This window comes from Pleurodeles waltl, chromosome 2_2 (assembly GCF_031143425.1).
Source record: "Pleurodeles waltl isolate 20211129_DDA chromosome 2_2, aPleWal1.hap1.20221129, whole genome shotgun sequence".
Lineage (NCBI taxonomy): Eukaryota > Metazoa > Chordata > Amphibia > Caudata > Salamandridae > Pleurodeles > Pleurodeles waltl.
Window position 1 is genome coordinate 700,806,532 of NC_090439.1, and position 19,256 is coordinate 700,825,787.

Consider the following 19,256-nt stretch of genomic DNA (forward strand, 5'->3'; position numbering starts at 1 on the left):
TGTCGCGTGGGCTCTCATTATCCTACATGAGATTACTGGATTTCTAGGCAGCAGGATAGCTAATGGTGTGGGGGACTGAGTCTGACCCACTTGTAAATAACTCTGTCACCCTAATTCTTTCTTTTTGCTCTGGCTAACTAGCAGTGCCCCATGTCTCCCACGGCAAAGAAATGATTAGACAGCCGAGCGCATGACGTCTTTGGAACTTCTCTGGGAAGTCGTGGTCACTCAGATCCAAACCAATTCTCTCTTTTCCAGTATGATCTCATATACAAATGACAAAGACCATATTGGTTTTATATGATGATTTCATAAAACAACTGACTTTTAGATAATTCGGTGTGAGCCACAATAACCCAAACAATACAACATGGTAGAATTGAAATAGTCACCAGGAGTGTAAAACATTTGAACAAAGCTATCATGGTGCCTAACTGTTTCTACTCTCCCTCTGCTTGTTCTATTTAGAGCACAGCATGTTTAGCTTGGAGCTTGCCTGTCTGAATCACTGGGGAGACATCAGCCCTCATATCTGAGCAATGGCCTGTGATCTGGTTCAGCATCTGCAGCAAGGCGGGCAGCGTCTAGTTGTGGTTCACTGTTCGGAAACTCCCTCTTGCGTGTATTGGGACAAGGAAGTGATTTTATAACTAACATGTCATCGTGATGACAAGGTGTCCCTACGCAGGAACGCCAAATCTGAACTCCTACCACATCTATCGGCAATGTACCAGACTGTATCCTTGACTGGAGCACAGAATGAATATGTTCTGGAGAACTGCAGTGCTGAAGTAGGCAAAACAGTCTGATATGACTAAAAAACAACACCGTAGAACTGGCTATTTACAAAATTACTGATACGAAGCCTAATAAATAGCATTTAGTGCAAAGTGCACAGAGGCTCTAAGCTGTTAGCAAATGAGTAAAAGTACATTCAGGGCAAGGTGCACAAAGGCCTAAAGCCTGAAGCTAATGCGCAAAGTATACGTAAAACTTACCACACTACACTTTGACTGGCTGTAGTGTTGTGAATGCCCTGGCAGCACTCTTGCCTCTCAGGACCTGCCCCAAACACTTTTTATTCACATTGACCTAAATGTACATGTTATGTGGCATATCCTATGCATGGCAATGTTAGGATGTGGTATGGATGTAAACATTGTTGATGTTTCGAGATGATGTTGGGTAATGTGTGTTTAATTGGATTGCCCTGTTTATCGTATCAAGGTCCTATTTGGTTCTCAGACTGTGCAGGTGTGTTTCATTGACCAGTTGCATGTGTCCCCTCCTCAATGTTGTTGTCTGAGCAGTATGACATTAGTGATGTTGCCTTGTTAGCCAGGCACGTGAGGGACCCTGACGTATGCAGCATGTGTGTGTCCTTAGTGCTGTGTGGCTCCTATTGCTATTTAATTTGGCTGATGTATGTGTCAAGTATGGACATTGGCATTTGAGTGTACTGGTGCCTTTGTCTTATTTCTATAAATAGTTGCAAATGTCATCCTCACCCCCTAATTTAGGTATGTATGTTCCATGGGGAGGTTCCTATCATTTGCTACCATAGCTGCACAGAGATCAGAGGTGTTATTGTCAACTGTTGTCGCAGTTACATTGCAGTTGTTGTTTTGGCTACTGGATTACAGATGGGGACCTAGTTTATGTAGGATACATTTTGACTGACGAGTGCCTGGATCTAAGTTTGACATAGTGACCTTCCTACCTGTCGCTGCCTTCCCTTGGCTCCATTGTTGTGATTACAGGATGGCCCCATGGGACTGTTGTTGGTGCTGTATTTTGTCGTGCCCCAGCTTCAGTCTGTGCTGGCCATGCCCCCCTGCCGTGCCCCTTTACCCATGCCACTTCATACATATGCTGAGTTACATGCATTGTGTTGTAGGTATTCCCCCCCCCCCGGTTGCAGTTATCATTATTGTATTATGATTCCCCATGCGACTTACCCTGCATGTGCGTTGTGTCGTGGTAGTCTGCGCTGTCCTGTCCTTGAATCCCTGTGACGATCTCCTCAGGGATGACGGCTGCGACCATCTCCTCCATGTGGTCCAGGGCCTCCTGGTGTGCTGGACTCCCCCCTCCAGTCTGCAGTGCTGCCTTCCTGTTCCTGGCCATTTTTTCTTTTGTCCTACGTTTACAGTCATGCCAGCGTTTCTTACACTCGGTGACTGTTCTGCGTTCTTCAGCCACACTGTTGATCTTGTCCACAATTTGTTTCCATATGGCCTCTCTCCTACTGATAGGCAATTTAGAGGTGATGAACAATTGGTGCTGGTGTTCCGTCACCTCTTTAACCAGGATTTCCTGCTCCTCTGCACTGAAGCGACACTTTCCTTTTTTTCTGAACATGTCCTGGTTCCTGTTTGGATCATCCTGGCTGGTTCCTGGTCTGCTGTCATCTTCCTGGGGTCTGTTGTGGCATCTGGGATCCATTTTGGCTCTCCTCTGCTGAAAGGGCAGTTTCCGCGGGTAAATTTGACGCAATTGCGTCAAAATAAACAGCGCTTTCCGGGTTGCGCTGTCGTAAATCGACCCACAGTCATTTGCGTCGCGTTAACGTTGGTTTCCTTTACGACTTGACGCCGCTGTGTGCGTCACGAAATAATGACTCCCACCTGTTTGTTGCGCCGCCGTGCGTCAAAGTATAAATTTGACCCCCGCACGGCACATCGAAATGGCGTTAGCCGGCGCAAATTTTTTTGACGCAAAACTGCATTAGCGCAGTTTTGCGTCAAAAAGTATAAATATGGCCCTTAATCCTACTACTCTGCTACCTATAGACACTGCTGAATCTGAAAATGTAAATAAAATGGAACATGACTGCCTGGATGTTACTGAACTGTACACCAAACCCAGACCTGATATTCAGGATACACCATTCGAGAACAATGATCAAATTATTTTTGTTGATTGTTCCTGTGTAAGAGACAATGCGGGAACATAGAGAATTGGTTATGTTGTGTGCACTATTTCAGGTGTGCTCGAGTTTCATGGCTTCAAGGAGTATTTTCTGCACAAGTGGATAAATTGGTGGCTCTTACTAGAGCATGCTGTATTTCATCACAGCTTAAAATTTTGATTTTTACAGACAGCCTGTATGGATTTGGTGTTGTGCACAACTTCGGGCAGTTATGGTCCCAGCAGGGTTTCATGACCTCTGCTGGTTCGCCTATCAGAAACGGGGACAGAATTCATGATTTACTAGCAGCTTTACAATAACCTGGGAAAGTCGCTGTTGTGAAGGGTGCTGCACATCGAAAAACAAATGATTTTAACACTATGGGTAATGCATATTCTGATCAGATTGTTAGATTCTATGCACTTAATTATGCCACCTTCAATGAAGAATGGTAAATGTAACAGACACTGATGAGACAAGTCAAAGCTTTCTGTTGACAATGGTTGATTCTTAGGAAGAAATTAAAAGGTTTCAAGATTGAGTTCAAGAAGATGAAAAAAGAAGCTGGGTAAAATTGGGTTGTAACCAACGAGAAATTGATTAAATTTATGTTTCAAATGAAGGACAGGTTGTCTTGCCAAACTGTCTACTGACGCTAACGGCTAGACACTATCATGGTCAAACTCCCATTGGGAGAGATGCAATGATTCAAACATTTAAGCAATCTTGGTTAAATCCAAAATTTAGACATGTTGCTGAAACAATCTGTCACAGATGTATTACATGCCAGCAAATGATCAGCGGAAAGAGAACTGTTGTCAATCTGAGTCATATTGGAAAATCAGGTGGTCCTTTTAACAAGATGCAGATGGATTTCATTGAGATGCCTGTGTGTGGTGGTTTAGATACATGTTGGTGATTGGAGGTATATATAGTCATTGGATTGAAGTCTACTCTAAATGTAGAATTGATAGCCTCACAGTAGCAAAGTTATTACTTAGAAAGTTGATCCTGAGATTTGGTTTTCCAGTCTCTTTAGAATCAGATAGATGAGGTTACTTCAATAACAAGGTAATACAAATGCTATGTTCAGAATTTCAACCACACTCAGTTTTGGTCAGTTGAGTGAGTGAGAGAGGCAGTGAGAGACGCGAAGAGCGGAGACGCAAGATTCGCTCATCACGTCATTCGCATCATCCGAGGCACCAGGTGGCGGGAGGTGGAGCTTGGAGCTCACTGCGCGCCGCCGGAGAGACCGGAGCTGGTGCGGTTGAAGCTGGTGTCCCGGTGCCAGCTGCGAATGGTGCCCCACTGCGAACAGCTGCAAAGCAGTAAGGACCCCTGCGCAACCCCGCGCGAGAGAGGATTCCATGCTACATCAGCCCCCGGGCTCCCATTTTTCGCTGGAGCAATCGCGTCTGGGGAGCACAGCACAGTGGTGTTGCTGGGGGAGACTTATTTGTTGGATCTCCTGCCTGCTCCCCCACTGCCTGGCTTACCTCTGGCTCCCTTGGGAAGTTGTTGATGGTGCTCAGCACCTGGACTCCTGGGCCTATTCATGCAGGGACCCCAGGGCCTGGGGGTGCTGCACAAGGGTCTCGCTGGGTCAGCCACTCCACTTCACGACGGATGGCCCATTGGTGGCCGCACAAGAGGATTTTGGGCCTGGGCCAACATTGACCTCCTTAGAACTTCTCAGGACTTCTTAGGACTGCCTGGACTGCCTAGGCAGGAACTACATAGGAGCTACAGAGGAGACGGTGGCAACAGGCAAGTGCTTGACATCCTGCAAGTTGGGCTAAGTGAAGGTGTAGGGGAGAGCACAAAATTGTAGCATAGGCTGTAGGCAACCGGTTTTTGACAGAGGCAGCTGGCGTTAGGCCAGTGCGGCTTGTCTGGACCGTGTTGCCTTGCTCCTCCTGCCCTCCTGCCTCCTTCTGCCCTTTAATCTAAACGGGTCTCCGTCATTCCTTCTTTATTTTAGGTCTGCAATTCTTCTATTGGAGCACAGATATCTCACAACAAGTGCTGCAAAGCGCTTCTTTAAGGATTTACTCACCTAAGCAGAGTGACATATTTCCTTCTCTGAGCTTCCCCAGATTAGAAGGAAGGGCTTGAAGCCTGTTACACTTTAAGGTCTGGTAAAGTAAGGAAGGAGCACCCAAATCCTCAAAAGCGCAAGAAATAACGCAGTGGTGCCGATGTGGGTAAAGCTACTTCGCATTCACCAACAGCCTCTGAAAAGAGGTCTTATCTCCCTTCACCCACTGCAATTACAGCGGCACTTCTTCCACCGGCTGCTGATCCGCCTAGTTCAGCAATTTTGAAGTCTAAATTTTCTGTTGTCCATATGCCGCATCCATACACCTCGAAGCTCCGCGAGTCTTCTCTTCTGACATATTTTAAGAAAAAACCTAAGTTGGAACTTTTGGCAAATGGCGGGGAGATTAAGCCGGAATCAAGCCGGAGCCTGCAGTCACCGATCCTTCATCCATTGCTTGCGGTTATTTCACAACAGCGGCACAAGTCCACTGTTCAGTTTTACCCATCTCCCCCCAGTTAGCATCTCAGAGTGAAGTGAGCCACTCACCACCTCATGAGGACCAGCCATCTGCATTTTTGCTAAAACACGAACTTTCACCAATTATTATCTCCAGTGACCATTCTTTAAACGCAGGGAAGTGGGTGCCTTCTTTAGCGGCCTCTCCCGCAGTTGCCCATCATTTGGCCGGGCAGGATGGGCTGATTGTAGGCTGCAGTGACTCCCCACAGAATCACAGCATCCCCCTGCCATCTAGCCCTCCGACAGCCCAATGGACCTGGAGATCAACTGGCAGCATTCAACCAATGTTACCAATAAGGTCTTCTAGCGGTGCTGTTCTCAGCCCACAAACTGAGTTCATTGAAGGCGAGCTCAATGACCAATTGCTCCTTGACCTTTCTTGTCTTCAATCTGATTCCTTGAGTGGTGTTGACAGGGAGTTCAACACTATGCCCTCTCCTCTGATCACGGTAACTGACTGTGCCTGGCCTCATCTTTTGCAAACTCTCCAATCCACTGTGCGGGCTTTGAACTATCACTCTGACAAACAGGACGTCCAACTTAATCTGCTTATCACACTGGCCTCTTATGTAGCTGGCATTGATCAAAAAATTGAAAACCTCAACCAACTAATTACTAGAGCACGGACAAGCTTTAATTTTTGCAACCATCATGTTGTTGTTCTTCAATCATGGAAAGCCTTTAACCCCTTCTGTGCCGCAGACGTAGTGGTTACGTCCTGCGGCACAGTGCTGCTGTGCTGAGGACGTAACCACTACGTCCTCGGCACACAGCCCAGAGGGAGCGCTCTCGCTCCCTCTGTGTGCTTCCCCCCCACCCCCCAAAGTCAGGGATGGAAGGGGAAGCCCTTCCCCTTCCACCCCCGAACCCCCCACCACCCCATAATGACGTCAGCGCGCGATCGCGTGCTGACTTCATTATGGGGATTTCGCCGCACAGGAAGCCATTTGCTTCCTGTGCGGCGACGAGGAAAGAGGTGAGTTCCTCTTCCCGGTGGGTGGGGGGTTTGGGCTAAAGAGGCACCGGGGGAAAGGAAAGGCTTTTCCTTTCCCCCGGTGTCTCTTTGAGCATTCCTGCTGCCCGATCGCATTGCGATCGGGCAGCAGGAATGCCCACTAGACACCAGGGATTTGTTTTTTTTGTTGTTTGCTCGTGTTTCTTGCTGGCGGGGAGCGGCCCCTTGGGCAAGGGTCGCTCCCCTTGTGGGGGCAATTAGTTACGGCCATTTCTGCCCCCTTTGGGGGCAGATTGGCCTACTTTTTAGGCGGATCTGCCCCCAGGGGGGGCAGAAACCACTGGATCACCAGGGATTTATATTTTCTGTGCAGGTATGTTGGGAGGGGGTGCCCCCTTGGGCAAGGGGTGCCCCCCCCAAGGGGGCAGAGAACTGTTGGCCATTTCTGCCCCCCTTGGGGGCAGATCGGCCTATTTTTTTTAGGTCCATCTGCCCCCAAGGGGGGCAGAAGCCACTTAGGCACCAGGGATTGTGTGTGTAGTGGATGGGGGGGCGCCCCCTTGGGCAAGGGTCGCTCCCCTTTGGGGGGCATGTCTTTTAGGGCCATTTCTGCCCCCCTTGAGGGCAGATCAGCCTATTATTTTTAGGTTGATCTGCCCCAAGGGGGGCAGAAACCACTAGAACGCCAGGGATGTTTTTTTATGTGTTTATTTTTGTGGGGGGGCGTCCCCTTGGGCACGGGGCGCCCCCCCAAGGGGGGCATTGACCTGTTGGCCATTTCTGCCCCCCCTGGGGGCAGATGGGCCTATTTTTCTAGACCCACCTGCCCCCAAGGGGGGCAGAAGCCACGTAGACACCAGGGATAGTGTGTGTGTGTGTGTGTGTTAGTGGATGGGGGGGGGCTTGGGCAAGGGTCGCCCCCCACTTTGGGGGCACATGTACCCAGGCCATTTCTGCACCCCTTGGAGACAGATCAGCCTATTATTTTTAGGCTGATCTGCCCCCAAGGGGGGCAGAAACCACTAGAACGCCAGGGATTTTTTTTTATGTGTTTATTTTTGTGGGGGGGTGTCCCCTTGGGCACGGGGCGCCCCCCCAAGGGGGGCATTGACCTGTTGGCCATTTCTGCCCCCCCTGGGGGCAGATGGGCCTATTTTTCTAGACCCACCTGCCCCCAAGGGGGGCAGAAGCCACGTAGACACCAGGGATAGTGTGTGTGTGTGTTAGTGGATGGGGGGGGGGCTTGGGCAAGGGTCGCCCCCCACTTTGGGGGCACATGTACCCAGGCCATTTCTGCACCCCTTGGAGACAGATCAGCCTATTATTTTTAGGCTGATCTGCCCCCAAGGGGGGCAGAAACCACTAGAACGCCAGGGTTTTTTTTTGATGTGTTTATTTTTGTGGGGGGGCGTCCCCTTGGGCACGGGGCGCCCCCCCAAGGGGGGCATTGACCTGTTGGCCATTTCTGCCCCCCCTGGGGGCAGATGGGCCTATTTTTCTAGACCACCTGCCCCCAAGGGGGGCAGAAGCCACGTAGACACCAGGGATAGTGTGTGTGTGTGTGTGTGTTAGTGGATGGGGGGGGGCTTGGGCAAGGGTCGCCCCCCACTTTGGGGGCACATGTACCCAGGCCATTTCTGCACCCCTTGGAGACAGATCAGCCTATTATTTTTAGGCTGATCTGCCCCCAAGGGGGGCAGAAACCACTAGAACGCCAGGGATTTTTTTTTATGTGTTTATTTTTGTGGGGGGGCGTCCCCTCTGGCACGGGGCGCCCCCCCAAGGGGGGCATTGACCTGTTGGCCATTTCTGCCCCCCCTGGGGGCAGATGGGCCTATTTTTCTAGACCCACCTGCCCCCAAGGGGGGCAGAAGCCACGTAGACACCAGGGATAGTGTGTGTGTGTGTGTGTGTTAGTGGATGGGGGGGGGCTTGGGCAAGGGTCGCCCCCCACTTTGGGGGCACATGTACCCAGGCCATTTCTGCACCCCTTGGAGACAGATCAGCCTATTATTTTTAGGCTGATCTGCCCCCAAGGGGGGCAGAAACCACTAGAACGCCAGGGATTTTTTTTTATGTGTTTATTTTTGTGGGGGGGTGTCCCCTTGGGCACGGGGCGCCCCCCCAAGGGGGGCATTGACCTGTTGGCCATTTCTGCCCCCCCTGGGGAAAGATGGGCCTATTTTTCTAGACCCACCTGCCCCCAAGGGGGGCAGAAGCCACGTAGACACCAGGGATAGTGTGTGTGTGTGTGTGTGTGTTAGTGGATAGGGGGGGGCTTGGGCAAGGGTCGCCCCCCACTTTGGGGGCACATGTACCCAGGCCATTTCTGCACCCCTTGGAGACAGATCAGCCTATTATTTTTAGGCTGATCTGCCCCCAAGGGGGGCAGAAACCAGTAGAACGCCAGGGATTTTTTTTTATGTGTTTATTTTTGTGGGGGGCATTGACCTGTTGGCCATTTCTGCCCCCCCTGGGGGCAGATGGGCCTATTTTTCTAGACCCACCTGCCCCCAATGGGGGCAGAAGCCATGTAGACACCAGGGATAGTGTGTGTGTGTGTGTTAGTGGATGGGGGGGGGGGTTGGGCAAGGGTCGCCCCCCACTTTGGGGGCACATGTACCCAGGCCATTTCTGCACCCCTTGGAGACAGATCAGCCTATTATTTTTAGGCTGATCTGCCCCCAAGGGGGGCAGAAACCACTAGAACGCCAGGGATTTTTTTTTATTTGTTTATTTTTGTGGGGGGCGTCCCCTTGGTCACGGGGCGCCCCCCCAAGGGGGGCATTGACCTGTTGGCCATTTCTACACCCCCTGGGGGCAGATGGGCCTATTTTCTTAGGCCCACCTGCCCCCAAGGGGGCAGAAGCCACTTAGGCACCAGGGATAGTGTTGTGTGTGTTTTTTTTGTTTTTTTTTGTTTGAGGGCTGTCCCCTTTGGCAAGGGTCGCTCTACATGGGGACACAGTACTAAAGGTATTTTCTGGCTTCCTTGGGGCAGACAGGCCTATTTTTTTAGTAGGCCCATCTGCCCCTATGACAGAATCCACTTAGGCACCAATTTCTAAAATGTTTGATGGTGGGGTGTTTGTCAACTGAAGAAGTCTTTGCATTTGTGATAAAAAAAAAAATTCCTCCTTTTTGTTCTAGTTCAAAGCTTTTGCTTTATTTGCTGTGGCTCCTTGCGGTTTTGGCGGTGGTTGACCTGCAGTTTGCACAGTTGCATGTTTTAGGTAAGTAAAAACAATTTACTCCAAAGGAGTATTGTTGCCATGCATGAATGTCATGTTTGTAGGGGGTGTACTAAATGCAGGATTGTGTGTGAAATTGTCCTTAGGTTTGTGCACAATGATATTTGTTTTGTCTTATTTCTAATTTGCCTTTCTTTCTTTCTTTTTAGTGGGATATCATTGGTGATTGCTGTGTAGTTGCTGGTGAATCAAGCTTTTTCAGGCAAGTGAGCGGTATAGTTTTTGAGTTTGTAACTCTTACTAACAAAGCTACACTTTGTTACTTGTCTTACACAGTGCTGGTTGTTGGTGGTGAATTTGTCCAGTTAATTTTAGCAGGAGAGATCATGGCTAGCCGCAGGATGACCGCTCAGCAGGTGGTTGGTATGCTTTTTGAGTCACAGTCTGATCATGACTATGAGACGGACTCTGCATCTGAGGCAGAGGAGGAAGTCAGAGATTCTGGCAGTGATGTTTCTGTTGGAGGGGAATCTTCTGATGATGAAGCCACTCTCAGTGCAGATGAAGGTTCTGTTTTAGAGGAGGACATTGATGTGCCAATAGTGCAGCAACCTGGGGCTGAAAGGTTTCCCGTTATAAGACCTGATGTCTGGGTTGCCCCAAACATGGAGCAGCCAGGATTGCCTGCCTTTACTGGTCTCCCGGGGTGTAACGCCAATACAGAGAACTTTATGCCTATCAATTTCTTTGAGTTATTCATGGATGATGTGTTTTTGGAAGAGATTGTTGAGCAGACTAATTTGTATGCGGAGCAGCATTTGAGGGACAACGCTGCTAGACTTAGGCCACACTCTAGAGCTGCCCAGTGGATTCCCACAAATTTGGAGGAGATAAAAAAGTTTTTGGGTTTGACTTTTTTGATGGGGTTGATAAGGAAGCCGTCACTGGCTTCTTATTGGTCTACTAGTCCCTTGATGGCAACAGCTATATTTCCAGCTACCATGAGTCGTAATCGGTATTTGCTTCTTCTTAGGATGCTGCATTTTGTTGACAATGCATTAGCCTTGCCACGAGATCACCCAGATTCTGACCGTCTTTTTAAGATTAGGCCTGTCCTTGATCATTTTGTAGATCGGTTTTCGGAGGTCTATGTTCCAGGCAAAGAGTTAAGTGTGGACGAGTCTTTGGTCCTCTTCAAGGGTCGTTTGGTTTTTAGGCAGTACATTCCTAGCAAAAGGGCACGATATGGAATTAAATTGTATATGCTGTCTGAAAGTAGGACAGGATATGTGTATAGTTTCCGTGTGTACACTGGTAGGGATTCCAATATTGACCCCCCTGGTTGTCCTCCCACTTTTGGAGTTACTGAGAAAATTGTGTGGGATCTTGGTAGACGACTGTTCAACAAAGGTCACCATTTGTATGTAGACAACTTCTACACTGGTGTGCAGTTGTTCAAGGAATTGTTTAGAGTGGACACAGTTGCTTGTGGCACAATCCGTTCTAACCGGAAAGGCTATCCAAGGGAGCTTGTCTGTAAAAAACTTAAGAGGGGACAGTGCTGTGCCTTGCGGAACGAGGAGCTGCTAGCTTTGAAATTTTCAGACAAGAGGGATGTCTACATGCTAAGTACCATCCATGATGAGAGTACTTCCCCTGTGACTGTTTGGGGCCAGGTTGCTGAAGTGCGCAAACCTGTGTGCATTTTAGATTATAATAAGCACATGGGAGGTGTAGATAGAGTTGACCAGAGGTTGGAACCTTATACTGCTATTCGTAAGTCTTATGTTTGGTATAAGAAGTTAGCACTTCACCTCTTCCACTTAGCAACCTTCAATGCTTTTATTGTGTTTAGGGATAGGTCTCCAGACTCAAAGATGACATTTGTGAAATTTCAGGAGTCAGTGATAGAGAGCCTTATTGTGGTGGAACAGGCCAGAGTTCCTAGAGAAGCAGTGGTGGAGGATGTGGCTAGATTGAAAGATCGCCACTTTGCTGAGCACATTCCTCCCACACCCAAAAAAGACTTTCCAGCTAAGAAATGTAGAGTGTGTTTTCGAAGAGGTATCCGGAGGGAGTCTCGAATGTACTGCCCAGATTGTCCTTCAAAGCCTGGGCTGTGTGTCGGTGCTTGTTTTAAGAATTACCACACCCAGAAGAATTTCTGGGAACAACCATGAGTGTAAACTCATGTCTGGTTTGTATTTTCATGTGTTTAGTTTCATGGTTAGCATTTCTGTCATGTTCTTAGTTAGAGCTTTTGTGTTTGTTGTTTTGTAATTCTTTCTACTTAGTTAGGGGTTCCTCTGTTTAAAAAAAAAATATATATATGATGCCATTGTGTGTGGAGTGGGGCTTGGCTGAGACTGTACATATTGACTTGATGTTGGCTACTGCAACACACTGCCAGCCAAACACCAGTCCACACACTCCCATCAGCTGGTGTGATTGTTGTATCAGGCATGTGGGCGTATGTAAGTGATGGGCCCTTGAGTGGCGCTGTCTGTCGATGTGAGTGTTGTAATGTGCTGGGCCCGTGGCTGGCGGTGTGAATGGCCTTGTGTGTGTCATGTATGAAAGTTGTGTGAATGGACTGTAAAGCGGTTGGTGCCTTGTCGCGGCTTTACAGCTCACGAGCTGTGAGTCATTGGTTCAGTTTTTTGCCTTTCAGTTACTAACAGTGCTTTTCATTTTTGTGAAAGCTCTTGTTAGTAAAATTTGATCCACTGAACCATCACTCACCCTCGTGCCAAATCCAACCAGTATGTGTGGTAAAAATGACCAAACCTGCTCCGCTGTAATCAGGCGTCGCAGCACACCTATGACACGCTAGGTGCCTCAGGTGGGACCCCGATGATGAAGCATGCCACCAACTTGGTTGGTGGGTGAGGGGTCTTTTTCACATAACCTAAGTGTGTTTCTTTTCAAAATTTTAGTGTTTGGCACATCACGGACGTATGTGGGCACATCAAAACGATATATTACAAAACTACCTGTGTTTGGGGGGGGAGAGAGCACCTATGTTTTTGGTCCTGTGTGCGGCCTTCATCTAGGGAAACCTACCAAACCCAGACATTTTTTAAAACTAGACACCCCAAGGAGTCCAGGGAGGTGTGGCTTGCGTGGATCCCCCAACATTTTCTTACCCAGACTCCTCTGTTAACCTCAAAATGTGCTTAAAAAAAGCATATTTTCCTGACTTTTCTTCGTACGATCACCACTCCAGCACAAAATTCCTACTCCCCAGTGTTCCCCTCAGTCTCCCAAATAAAATGACACCTCACGTATGTGGGTCCCCAAAGCAGAGTCAGTCTAAAGATGTATAAAATAATATGTCCTTATAAACTCGCAGTGCTATCCCCGTATCTCTACAAGTTTTGGACCTTATTCTGTTGGAGGCACCTGGCCCACCCACACAAGTGAGGTATCATTTTTATCGGGAGACTTGGGGGAACGCTGGGTGGAAGGAAATTTGTGGCTCCTCTCAGATTCCAGAACTTTCTGCCACAGAAATATGAGGAACATGTGTTTTTTTAGCCAATTTTTGAGGTTTGCAAAGGATTCTGGGTAACAGAACCAGGTCCGAGCCCCGCCAGTCACCCCTCCTTGGATTCCCCTAGGTCTCTAGTTTTCAGAAATGTACAGGTTTGGTAGGTTTCCCTAGGTGGCGGCTGAGCTACAGGCCAAAATCTACAGGTAGTCACTTCGCTAAAAACAGCTCTGTTTTCTGTGATATGTCCACGTTGTGTTTTGGGGCATATCCTGTCGCGGGCGCTAGGCCTACCCACGCAAGTGAGGTATCATTTTTATCGGGAGACATGGGGGAACGCTGGGTGGAAGGAAATTTGTGGCTCCTCTCAGATTCCAGAACTTTCTGCCACAGAAATGTGAGGAACATGTGTTTTTTTAGCCAATTTTTGAGGTTTGCAAAGGATTCTGGGTAACAGAACCAGGTCCGAGCCCCGCCAGTCACCCCTCCTTGGATTCCCCTAGGTCTCTAGTTTTCAGAAATGTACAGGTTTGGTAGGTTTCCCTAGGTGGCGGCTGAGCTACAGGCCAAAATCTACAGGTAGTCACTTTGCTAAAAACAGCTCTGTTTTCTGTGATATGTCCACGTTGTGTTTTGGGGCATATCCTGTCGCGGGCGCTAGGCCTACCCACGCAAGTGAGGTATCATTTTTATAGGGAGATGTGGGGGAACGCTGGGTGGAAGGAAATTTGTGGCTCCTCTCAGATTCCAGAACTTTCTGCCACAGAAATGTGAGGAACATGTGTTTTTTTAGCCAATTTTTGAGGTTTGCAAAGGATTCTGGGTAACAGAACCAGGTCCGAGCCCCGCCAGTCACCCCTCCTTGGATTCCCCTAGGTCTCTAGTTTTCAGAAATGTACAGGTTTGGTACGTTTCCCTAGGTGGCGGCTGAGCTACAGGCCAAAATCTACAGGTAGTCACTTTGCTAAAAACAGCTCTGTTTTCTGTGATATGTCCACGTTGTGTTTTGGGGCATATCCTGTCGCGGGCGCTAGGCCTACCCACGCAAGTGAGGTATCATTTTTATCGGGAGACGTGGGGGAACGCTGGGTGGAAGGAAATTTGTGGCTCCTCTCAGATTCCAGAACTTTCTGCCACAGAAATGTGAGGAACATGTGTTTTTTTAGCCAATTTTTGAGGTTTGCAAAGGATTCTGGGTAACAGAACCAGGTCCGAGCCCCGCCAGTCACCCCTCCTTGGATTCCCCTAGGTCTCTAGTTTTCAGAAATGTACAGGTTTGGTAGGTTTCCCTAGGTGGCGGCTGAGCTACAGGCCAAAATCTACAGGTAGTCACTTTGCTAAAAACAGCTCTGTTTTCTGTGATATGTCCACGTTGTGTTTTGGGGCATATCCTGTCGCGGGCGCTAGGCCTACCCACGCAAGTGAGGTATCATTTTTATCAGGAGACGTGGGGGAACGCTGGGTGGAAGGAAATTTGTGGCTCCTCTCAGATTCCAGAACTTTCTGCCACAGAAATGTGAGGAACATGTGTTTTTTTAGCCAATTTTTGAGGTTTGCAAAGGATTCTGGGTAACAGAACCAGGTCCGAGCCCCGCCAGTCACCCCTCCTTGGATTCCCCTAGGTCTCTAGTTTTCAGAAATGTACAGGTTTGGTAGGTTTCCCTAGGTGGCGGCTGAGCTACAGGCCAAAATCTACAGGTAGTCACTTTGCTAAAAACAGCTCTGTTTTCTGTGATATGTCCACGTTGTGTTTTGGGGCATATCCTGTCGCGGGCGCTAGGCCTACCCACGCAAGTGAGGTATCATTTTTATCGGGAGACGTGGGGGAACGCTGGGTGGAAGGAAATTTGTGGCTCCTCTCAGATTCCAGAACTTTCTGCCACAGAAATGTGAGGAACATGTGTTTTTTTAGCCAATTTTTGAGGTTTGCAAAGGATTCTGGGTAACAGAACCAGGTCCGAGCCCCGCCAGTCACCCCTCCTTGGATTCCCCTAGGTCTCTAGTTTTCAGAAATGTACAGGTTTGGTAGGTTTCCCTAGGTGGCGGCTGAGCTACAGGCCAAAATCTACAGGTAGTCACTTTGCTAAAAACAGCTCTGTTTTCTGTGATATGTCCACGTTGTGTTTTGGGGCATATCCTGTCGCGGGCGCTAGGCCTACCCACGCAAGTGAGGTATCATTTTTATCGGGAGACGTGGGGGAACGCTGGGTGGAAGGAAATTTGTGGCTCCTCTCAGATTCCAGAACTTTCTGCCACAGAAATGTGAGGAACATGTGTTTTTTTAGCCAATTTTTGAGGTTTGCAAAGGATTCTGGGTAACAGAACCAGGTCCGAGCCCCGCCAGTCACCCCTCCTTGGATTCCCCTAGGTCTCTAGTTTTCAGAAATGTACAGGTTTGGTAGGTTTCCCTAGGTGGCGGCTGAGCTACAGGCCAAAATCTACAGGTAGTCACTTTGCTAAAAACAGCTCTGTTTTCTGTGATATGTCCACGTTGTGTTTTGGGGCATATCCTGTCGCGGGCGCTAGGCCTACCCACGCAAGTGAGGTATCATTTTTATCGGGAGACGTGGGGGAACGCTGGGTTGAAGGAAATTTGTGGCTCCTCTCAGATTCCAGAACTTTCTGCCACAGAAATGTGAGGAACATGTGTTTTTTTAGCCAATTTTTGAGGTTTGCAAAGGATTCTGGGTAACAGAACCAGGTCCGAGCCCCGCCAGTCACCCCTCCTTGGATTCCCCTAGGTCTCTAGTTTTCAGAAATGTACAGGTTTGGTAGGTTTCCCTAGGTGGCGGCTGAGCTACAGGCCAAAATCTACAGGTAGTCACTTTGCTAAAAACAGCTCTGTTTTCTGTGATATGTCCACGTTGTGTTTTGGGGCATATCCTGTCGCGGGCGCTAGGCCTACCCACGCAAGTGAGGTATCATTTTTATCGGGAGACGTGGGGGAACGCTGGGTGGAAGGAAATTTGTGGCTCCTCTCAGATTCCAGAACTTTCTGCCACAGAAATGTGAGGAACATGTGTTTTTTTAGCCAATTTTTGAGGTTTGCAAAGGATTCTGGGTAACAGAACCAGGTCCGAGCCCCGCCAGTCACCCCTCCTTGGATTCCCCTAGGTCTCTAGTTTTCAGAAATGTACAGGTTTGGTAGGTTTCCCTAGGTGGCGGCTGAGCTACAGGCCAAAATCTACAGGTAGTCACTTTGCTAAAAACAGCTCTGTTTTCTGTGATATGTCCACGTTGTGTTTTGGGGCATATCCTGTCGCGGGCGCTAGGCCTACCCACGCAAGTGAGGTATCATTTTTATCGGGAGACGTGGGGGAACGCTGGGTGGAAGGAAATTTGTGGCTCCTCTCAGATTCCAGAACTTTCTGCCACAGAAATGTGAGGAACATGTGTTTTTTTAGCCAATTTTTGAGGTTTGCAAAGGATTCTGGGTAACAGAACCAGGTCCGAGCCCCGCCAGTCACCCCTCCTTGGATTCCCCTAGGTCTCTAGTTTTCAGAAATGTACAGGTTTGGTAGGTTTCCCTAGGTGGCGGCTGAGCTACAGGCCAAAATCTACAGGTAGTCACTTTGCTAAAAACAGCTCTGTTTTCTGTGATATGTCCACGTTGTGTTTTGGGGCATATCCTGTCGCGGGCGCTAGGCCTACCCACGCAAGTGAGGTATCATTTTTATCGGGAGACATGGGGGAACGCTGGGTGGAAGGAAATTTGTGGCTCCTCTCAGATTCCAGAACTTTCTGCCACAGAAATGTGAGGAACATGTGTTTTTTTAGCCAAATTTTGAGGTTTGCAAAGGATTCTGGGTAACAGAACCAGGTCCGAGCCCCGCCAGTCACCCCTCCTTGGATTCCCCTAGGTCTCTAGTTTTCAGAAATGTACAGGTTTGGTACGTTTCCCTAGGTGGCGGCTGAGCTAGAGGCCAAAATCTACAGGTAGTCACTTTGCTAAAAACAGCTCTGTTTTCTGTGATATGTCCACGTTGTGTTTTGGGGCATATCCTGTCGCGGGCGCTAGGCCTACCCACACAAGTGAGGTACCATTTTTATCCGGAGACTTGGGGGAATATAGATTAGCAAAACAAGTACTATTGCCCCTTGTCTTTCTCTACATTTTTTCCTTCCAAATATAGGAGTGTGTGTAAAAAAGACATCTATTTGAGAAATTCCCTGTAATTCACGTGCTACTATGGTCACCCCGGAATTCAGAGATGTGCAAATAACCACTGCTCCTCAACACCTTATCTTGTGCCCTTTTTGGAAATGCAAAGGTTTTCTTGATAGCAATTTTTTACTCCTTATATTTCAGCAAATGAATTGCTGTATACCCGGTATAGAATGAAAACGCACTGCAGGGTGCAGCTCATTTATTGGCTCTGGGTTCCTCGGGTTCTTGATGAACCTACAAACCCTATATATCCCCGCAACCAGAGGAGTCCAGCAGACGTAACGGTATATTGCTTTCGATAATCTGACATTGCAGGGAAAAGTTACAGAGTAAAACGTAGAGAAAAATTGATGGTTTATTCACCTCAATTTCAATATTTTTCTTTTTCAGCTGTTATTTTCTGTAGGAAACCCTTGTAGGATCTACACAAATGACCCCTTGCTGAATTCAGAATTTTGTCTACTTTTCAGAAATGTTTAGGTTTCTGGGATCCAGCATTGGTTTCATGACCATTCCTGTCACTGACTGGAAGGAGGCTGAAAGCACAAAAAATTGCACAAATGGGGTATGCCCCAGTAAAATGCCAAAATTGTGTTGAAAAATTGGGTTTTCTGATTCAAGTCTGCCTGTTCCTGAAAGCTGGGAAGCTGCTGAGTTTAGCACCGCAAACCCTTTGTTGATGCCATTTTCAGGGGAAAAACCACAAGCCTCCTTCTGCAGCCACTTTTTCCAATTTTTTTGAAAAAAATGAAAATTTCACTGTATTTTGGCCAATTTCTTGGCCTCCTTCAGGGGAACCCACAAAGTCTGGGTACCTTTAGAATCCCTAGGATGTTGGAAAAAAAGGACGCAAATTTGGCTTGGTTAGCTTATGTGGACAAAAAGTTATGAGGGCCTAAGCGCGAACTGCCCCAATAGGCAAAAAAAGGCCTGGCACAGGAGGGGGAAAAGGCCTGGCAGCGAAGGGGTTAATCTTTACCCACCTTTTTTAGTTTGGTTGTATGTGAAATCAAGAGGCTATCTTCAGCTCCTGTGCCCCTGGTGCCCTCGCCAAATCTAAGCTCCCTCTCTGATTTGGCTCAGGGTCCACTCAACCAAAAACATTGGATGATTATTTTCTTCCAGCTAAGAGTGTAACCTCCATCAATCTTCCTCGGCCAGTTGCTACTGGAGCCTTGGAGCATGTCATTGCGACAAAGTTGCTCCACGACTTCTTCCTTACCTGAACTTGAGTCCACTGTGCCTGCCTCTTCAGATTTTCCCTGCATTCCTGCACAACCTGCTTTAGTTCAACCGACACCCTTAGGAGCTGATCCAGTGCCTCAACATCTGTTGAGCAAGAGGGAAACAAAAAGACTCCGTAAACAATGGAACAATGGGTGCAGCCAACCCTCGCAAGGATTTTTTAACAAATGTTCAACTGTCGGTTCGTCCTGAAGTGCAGCAGCTCTTGCACTTGCAGGGTGCTCCTAGGGCGATTTCACCATCCAGTCCCTTGTTGACCTCACCAGTTGGCCTTCCCCTCCATATTGAACCTGTTAAGGACCCTTTGGTTGGAACTACTCTGCAGGAAACCGAACGCCTCTTCAATGACCATTTGATCTAGGCTGAGAAAGGCAACTTAGGCAGTGTATCAGCTTCAGTAGCCCCACATTGAGGTAGTGGAGTGCTTGCTTGCCCTGCCGCCATACTGTTTGTATCCAAAAACTGTTCAAAGGAATACTGATGGTGATGTTTTAGACTTTGGTTTTTCCAATTTCTTTAAATTGCCATCTGATAATAGAAGCAACCTTCCTGTAATTTTGCCACCAAGCTTCCGGTCTGTCTCTGTCGATATTCCCACCTTGAGGGGCCCTGCGGCCTATTCAATGTAGAGGAACAGTTACACCCTTCATTCCCCCTGTGTCCCTCCACAACTCCATCGGAACGCTCAACTCTTAAACTTGCGTTTACCACTGAAAATCACTCCAGGGGCCCT